Below are 8,644 nucleotides of genomic sequence, written 5' to 3' on the forward strand. Positions count from 1 at the left end.
TTAAATATTACATTAGCAGTGTAACATTGAAATATTCAGTTTATAATAAGTATATCTCAAAGTACTCTACCAGTCTAAAATTACTTTATACTCTTAATTAAATTCTCGTATATTATGTTTAAACTGTCCAGCACATGTAGATTTAGTGTGACTTAGTTTACTTGTAACTTAATAACGCCAGTTCAGCAAAAGCATGACGCTAAGCCAAGCATGAATTAGTCCGTAACATGTTACCATGGTAACAGACTACTAAAATGTCTTAAATAACAGTATTTCCCATCATTTGTACAAGCTATATGTCGGTATTCAGGTAATAAAGACAGACTAATTTAATTGGATGACGAATAATTATATAATGCAATATGAAGGGACATATTTAATTAGCTGTAGCTCAGCATTCAAAGTAAGAATGACTGATTACAGCTTTCAAAATGTAGTTTAGAGATATATGGAGGCAATCGCACATCTTCATTCTTCAGAATTTCAACAAACTATATCGTTTATAAAGATATTACTTATTAATCTGTGAACGAGAACGTTTGTACATTATCTTGCAGTTGTTGGCCTATTACTATTTATATTGTATGACAAATAAATTATTATTTTGATGGTTAAAGTAAAAAATAATATATTATGTTAAAAAGTCTATGATACGTTTTTATTTTTATTTTCATTAACATTGACTGCTAAGCACTGAGAACTAGATAACAACAAAGGCGCACCTACCGGTCACAGTACAAACTAACTCAGCCAGTAACCTGGTGGAGAGGAAGTGTACTAGCCATACAGTGCGCATGGTGGCCATTGCAAGAAGTTATATTTTATTGTAATGAAATATTAGAGCCAGTGCACATAACACATTGCTTTACTATAGGCTAACAATTATACGAAGCTTTCTGTCACCAGATCGCCAAAATGAATAGCTTAACTATTCTGGAAGTGTAACTTGTCACCCCTGATATTAAAACAAAACATTTAAGTTGAAGATTGTGTTCTACACAATTTTTACGATACAGCAATTTTTTAAGTGAAGCTATAATTAACCCAATGTCCTGTTTCTTAATTTCTTCGTACCCAAACGATTTCTTACCTACTTCAATCAACTAGAGACTTATTACCAGAATAACGTATTACCATTAACACTATGTTATTCCAGTCACATGCGGGCTGAATGATTTGAGATTCAAATAACGTCTTTCTGGTATTAGGTTATTCGTTAACAGCCGAGGCTATTATCATGCAAGCAATGAAGATATGAACGTACCAGTTCTAGTAACGTTTTTCTAGTATTACGTTATTGAGAAACCAATAACGTACTAGAGTGAGCTGGATGGTGTGGGAGAGACAGGGACTAAAATATCAGATTCAAATAAATAGATAAAATATATTTATCAAAATATAATCCAATTTATTCGTCATTCTATTGTTCGTTCTCCGTTATCATTAATTATGAGTAGTGTGATTAAAAGTAGAATATGAATTTAAATATTACATTAGCAGTGTAACATTGAAATATTCAGTTTATAATAAGTATATCTCAAAGTACTCTACCAGTCTAAAATTACTTTATACTCTTAATTAAATTCTCGTATATTATGTTTAAACTGTCCAGCACATGTAGATTTAGTGTGACTTAGTTTACTTGTAACTTAATAACGCCAGTTCAGCAAAAGCATGACGCTAAGCCAAGCATGAATTAGTCCGTAACATGTTACCATGGTAACAGACTACTAAAATGTCTTAAATAACAGTATTTCCCATCATTTGTACAAGCTATATGTCGGTATTCAGGTAATAAAGACAGACTAATTTAATTGGATGACGAATAATTATATAATGCAATATGAAGGGACATATTTAATTAGCTGTAGCTCAGCATTCAAAGTAAGAATGACTGATTACAGCTTTCAAAATGTAGTTTTAGAGATATATGGAGGCAATCGCACATCTTCATTCTTCAGAATTTCAACAAACTATATCGTTTATAAAGATATTACTTATTAATCTGTGAACGAGAACGTTTGTACATTATCTTGCAGTTGTTGGCCTATTACTATTTATATTGTATGACAAATAAATTATTATTTTGATGGTTAAAGTAAAAAATAATATATTATGTTAAAAAGTCTATGATACGTTTTTATTTTTATTTTCATTAACATTGACTGCTAAGCACTGAGAACTAGATAACAACAAAGGCGCACCTACCGGTCACAGTACAAACTAACTCAGCCAGTAACCTGGTGGAGAGGAAGTGTACTAGCCATACAGTGCGCATGGTGGCCATTGCAAGAAGTTATATTTTATTGTAATGAAATATTAGAGCCAGTGCACATAACACATTGCTTTACTATAGGCTAACAATTATACGAAGCTTTCTGTCACCAGATCGCCAAAATGAATAGCTTAACTATTCTGGAAGTGTAACTTGTCACCCCTGATATTAAAACAAAACATTTAAGTTGAAGATTGTGTTCTACACAATTTTTACGATACAGCAATTTTTTAAGTGAAGCTATAATTAACCCAATGTCCTGTTTCTTAATTTCTTCGTACCCAAACGATTTCTTACCTACTTCAATCAACTAGAGACTTATTACCAGAATAACGTATTACCATTAACACTATGTTATTCCAGTCACATGCGGGCTGAATGATTTGAGATTCAAATAACGTCTTTCTGGTATTAGGTTATTCGTTAACAGCCGAGGCTATTATCATGCAAGCAATGAAGATATGAACGTACCAGTTCTAGTAACGTTTTTCTAGTATTACGTTATTGAGAAACCAATAACGTACTAGAGTGAGCTGGATGGTGTGGGAGAGACAGGGACTAAAATATCAGATTCAAATAAATAGATAAAATATATTTATCAAAATATAATCCAATTTATTCGTCATTCTATTGTTCGTTCTCCGTTATCATTAATTATGAGTAGTGTGATTAAAAGTAGAATATGAATTTAAATATTACATTAGCAGTGTAACATTGAAATATTCAGTTTATAATAAGTATATCTCAAAGTACTCTACCAGTCTAAAATTACTTTATACTCTTAATTAAATTCTCGTATATTATGTTTAAACTGTCCAGCACATGTAGATTTAGTGTGACTTAGTTTACTTGTAACTTAATAACGCCAGTTCAGCAAAAGCATGACGCTAAGCCAAGCATGAATTAGTCCGTAACATGTTACCATGGTAACAGACTACTAAAATGTCTTAAATAACAGTATTTCCCATCATTTGTACAAGCTATATGTCGGTATTCAGGTAATAAAGACAGACTAATTTAATTGGATGACGAATAATTATATAATGCAATATGAAGGGACATATTTAATTAGCTGTAGCTCAGCATTCAAAGTAAGAATGACTGATTACAGCTTTCAAAATGTAGTTTAGAGATATATGGAGGCAATCGCACATCTTCATTCTTCAGAATTTCAACAAACTATATCGTTTATAAAGATATTACTTATTAATCTGTGAACGAGAACGTTTGTACATTATCTTGCAGTTGTTGGCCTATTACTATTTATATTGTATGACAAATAAATTATTATTTTGATGGTTAAAGTAAAAAATAATATATTATGTTAAAAAGTCTATGATACGTTTTTTTATTTTTATTTTCATTAACATTGACTGCTAAGCACTGAGAACTAGATAACAACAAAGGCGCACCTACCGGTCACAGTACAAACTAACTCAGCCAGTAACCTGGTGGAGAGGAAGTGTACTAGCCATACAGTGCGCATGGTGGCCATTGCAAGAAGTTATATTTTATTGTAATGAAATATTAGAGCCAGTGCACATAACACATTGCTTTACTATAGGCTAACAATTATACGAAGCTTTCTGTCACCAGATCGCCAAAATGAATAGCTTAACTATTCTGGAAGTGTAACTTGTCACCCCTGATATTAAAACAAAACATTTAAGTTGAAGATTGTGTTCTACACAATTTTTACGATACAGCAATTTTTTAAGTGAAGCTATAATTAACCCAATGTCCTGTTTCTTAATTTCTTCGTACCCAAACGATTTCTTACCTACTTCAATCAACTAGAGACTTATTACCAGAATAACGTATTACCATTAACACTATGTTATTCCAGTCACATGCGGGCTGAATGATTTGAGATTCAAATAACGTCTTTCTGGTATTAGGTTATTCGTTAACAGCCGAGGCTATTATCATGCAAGCAATGAAGATATGAACGTACCAGTTCTAGTAACGTTTTTCTAGTATTACGTTATTGAGAAACCAATAACGTACTAGAGTGAGCTGGATGGTGTGGGAGAGACAGGGACTAAAATATCAGATTCAAATAAATAGATAAAATATATTTATCAAAATATAATCCAATTTATTCGTCATTCTATTGTTCGTTCTCCGTTATCATTAATTATGAGTAGTGTGATTAAAAGTAGAATATGAATTTAAATATTACATTAGCAGTGTAACATTGAAATATTCAGTTTATAATAAGTATATCTCAAAGTACTCTACCAGTCTAAAATTACTTTATACTCTTAATTAAATTCTCGTATATTATGTTTAAACTGTCCAGCACATGTAGATTTAGTGTGACTTAGTTTACTTGTAACTTAAATAACGCCAGTTCAGCAAAAGCATGACGCTAAGCCAAGCATGAATTAGTCCGTAACATGTTACCATGGTAAACAGACTACTAAAATGTCTTAAATAACAGTATTTCCCATCATTTGTACAAGCTATATGTCGGTATTCAGGTAATAAAGACAGACTAATTTAATTGGATGACGAATAATTATATAATGCAATATGAAGGGACATATTTAATTAGCTGTAGCTCAGCATTCAAAGTAAGAATGACTGATTACAGCTTTCAAAATGTAGTTTAGAGATATATGGAGGCAATCGCACATCTTCATTCTTCAGAATTTCAACAAACTATATCGTTTATAAAGATATTACTTATTAATCTGTGAACGAGAACGTTTGTACATTATCTTGCAGTTGTTGGCATATTACTATTTATATTGTATGACAAATAAATTATTATTTTGATGGTTAAAGTAAAAAATAATATATTATGTTAAAAAGTCTATGATACGTTTTTATTTTTATTTTCATTAACATTGACTGCTAAGCACTGAGAACTAGATAACAACAAAGGCGCACCTACCGGTCACAGTACAAACTAACTCAGCCAGTAACCTGGTGGAGAGGAAGTGTACTAGCCATACAGTGCGCATGGTGGCCATTGCAAGAAGTTATATTTTATTGTAATGAAATATTAGAGCCAGTGCACATAACACATTGCTTTACTATAGGCTAACAATTATACGAAGCTTTCTGTCACCAGATCGCCAAAATGAATAGCTTAACTATTCTGGAAGTGTAACTTGTCACCCCTGATATTAAAACAAAACATTTAAGTTGAAGATTGTGTTCTACACAATTTTTACGATACAGCAATTTTTTAAGTGAAGCTATAATTAACCCAATGTCCTGTTTCTTAATTTCTTCGTACCCAAACGATTTCTTACCTACTTCAATCAACTAGAGACTTATTACCAGAATAACGTATTACCATTAACACTATGTTATTCCAGTCACATGCGGGCTGAATGATTTGAGATTCAAATAACGTCTTTCTGGTATTAGGTTATTCGTTAACAGCCGAGGCTATTATCATGCAAGCAATGAAGATATGAACGTACCAGTTCTAGTAACGTTTTTCTAGTATTACGTTATTGAGAAACCAATAACGTACTAGAGTGAGCTGGATGGTGTGGGAGAGACAGGGACTAAAATATCAGATTCAAATAAATAGATAAAATATATTTATCAAAATATAATCCAATTTATTCGTCATTCTATTGTTCGTTCTCCGTTATCATTAATTATGAGTAGTGTGATTAAAAGTAGAATATGAATTTAAATATTACATTAGCAGTGTAACATTGAAATATTCAGTTTATAATAAGTATATCTCAAAGTACTCTACCAGTCTAAAATTACTTTATACTCTTAATTAAATTCTCGTATATTATGTTTAAACTGTCCAGCACATGTAGATTTAGTGTGACTTAGTTTACTTGTAACTTAATAACGCCAGTTCAGCAAAAGCATGACGCTAAGCCAAGCATGAATTAGTCCGTAACATGTTACCATGGTAACAGACTACTAAAATGTCTTAAATAACAGTATTTCCCATCATTTGTACAAGCTATATGTCGGTATTCAGGTAATAAAGACAGACTAATTTAATTGGATGACGAATAATTATATAATGCAATATGAAGGGACATATTTAATTAGCTGTAGCTCAGCATTCAAAGTAAGAATGACTGATTACAGCTTTCAAAATGTAGTTTAGAGATATATGGAGGCAATCGCACATCTTCATTCTTCAGAATTTCAACAAACTATATCGTTTATAAAGATATTACTTATTAATCTGTGAACGAGAACGTTTGTACATTATCTTGCAGTTGTTGGCATATTACTATTTATATTGTATGACAAATAAATTATTATTTTGATGGTTAAAGTAAAAAATAATATATTATGTTAAAAAGTCTATGATACGTTTTTATTTTTATTTTCATTAACATTGACTGCTAAGCACTGAGAACTAGATAACAACAAAGGCGCACCTACCGGTCACAGTACAAACTAACTCAGCCAGTAACCTGGTGGAGAGGAAGTGTACTAGCCATACAGTGCGCATGGTGGCCATTGCAAGAAGTTATATTTTATTGTAATGAAATATTAGAGCCAGTGCACATAACACATTGCTTTACTATAGGCTAACAATTATACGAAGCTTTCTGTCACCAGATCGCCAAAATGAATAGCTTAACTATTCTGGAAGTGTAACTTGTCACCCCTGATAATTAAAACAAAACATTTAAGTTGAAGATTGTGTTCTACACAATTTTTACGATACAGCAATTTTTTAAGTGAAGCTATAATTAACCCAATGTCCTGTTTCTTAATTTCTTCGTACCCAAACGATTTCTTACCTACTTCAATCAACTAGAGACTTATTACCAGAATAACGTATTACCATTAACACTATGTTATTCCAGTCACATGCGGGCTGAATGATTTGAGATTCAAATAACGTCTTTCTGGTATTAGGTTATTCGTTAACAGCCGAGGCTATTATCATGCAAGCAATGAAGATATGAACGTACCAGTTCTAGTAACGTTTTTCTAGTATTACGTTATTGAGAAACCAATAACGTACTAGAGTGAGCTGGATGGTGTGGGAGAGACAGGGACTAAAATATCAGATTCAAAATAAATAGATAAAATATATTTATCAAAATATAATCCAATTTATTCGTCATTCTATTGTTCGTTCTCCGTTATCATTAATTATGAGTAGTGTGATTAAAAGTAGAATATGAATTTAAATATTACATTAGCAGTGTAACATTGAAATATTCAGTTTATAATAAGTATATCTCAAAGTACTCTACCAGTCTAAAATTACTTTATACTCTTAATTAAATTCTCGTATATTATGTTTAAACTGTCCAGCACATGTAGATTTAGTGTGACTTAGTTTACTTGTAACTTAATAACGCCAGTTCAGCAAAAGCATGACGCTAAGCCAAGCATGAATTAGTCCGTAACATGTTACCATGGTAACAGACTACTAAAATGTCTTAAATAACAGTATTTCCCATCATTTGTACAAGCTATATGTCGGTATTCAGGTAATAAAGACAGACTAATTTAATTGGATGACGAATAATATTATATAATGCAATATGAAGGGACATATTTAATTAGCTGTAGCTCAGCATTCAAAGTAAGAATGACTGATTACAGCTTTCAAAATGTAGTTTAGAGATATATGGAGGCAATCGCACATCTTCATTCTTCAGAATTTCAACAAACTATATCGTTTATAAAGATATTACTTATTAATCTGTGAACGAGAACGTTTGTACATTATCTTGCAGTTGTTGGCCTATTACTATTTATATTGTATGACAAATAAATTATTATTTTGATGGTTAAAGTAAAAAATAATATATTATGTTAAAAAGTCTATGATACGTTTTTATTTTTATTTTCATTAACATTGACTGCTAAGCACTGAGAACTAGATAACAACAAAGGCGCACCTACCGGTCACAGTACAAACTAACTCAGCCAGTAACCTGGTGGAGAGGAAGTGTACTAGCCATACAGTGCGCATGGTGGCCATTGCAAGAAGTTATATTTTATTGTAATGAAATATTAGAGCCAGTGCACATAACACATTGCTTTACTATAGGCTAACAATTATACGAAGCTTTCTGTCACCAGATCGCCAAAATGAATAGCTTAACTATTCTGGAAGTGTAACTTGTCACCCCTGATATTAAAACAAAACATTTAAGTTGAAGATTGTGTTCTACACAATTTTTTACGATACAGCAATTTTTTAAGTGAAGCTATAATTAACCCAATGTCCTGTTTCTTAATTTCTTCGTACCCAAACGATTTCTTACCTACTTCAATCAACTAGAGACTTATTACCAGAATAACGTATTACCATTAACACTACGTTATTCCAGTAACATGCGGGCTGAATGATTTGAGATTCAAATAACGTCTTTCTGGTATTTAGGTTATTCGGTAACAATCGAG

Source organism: Homalodisca vitripennis, unplaced genomic scaffold (genome assembly GCF_021130785.1).
Source record: "Homalodisca vitripennis isolate AUS2020 unplaced genomic scaffold, UT_GWSS_2.1 ScUCBcl_354;HRSCAF=2164, whole genome shotgun sequence".
NCBI lineage: Eukaryota > Metazoa > Arthropoda > Insecta > Hemiptera > Cicadellidae > Homalodisca > Homalodisca vitripennis.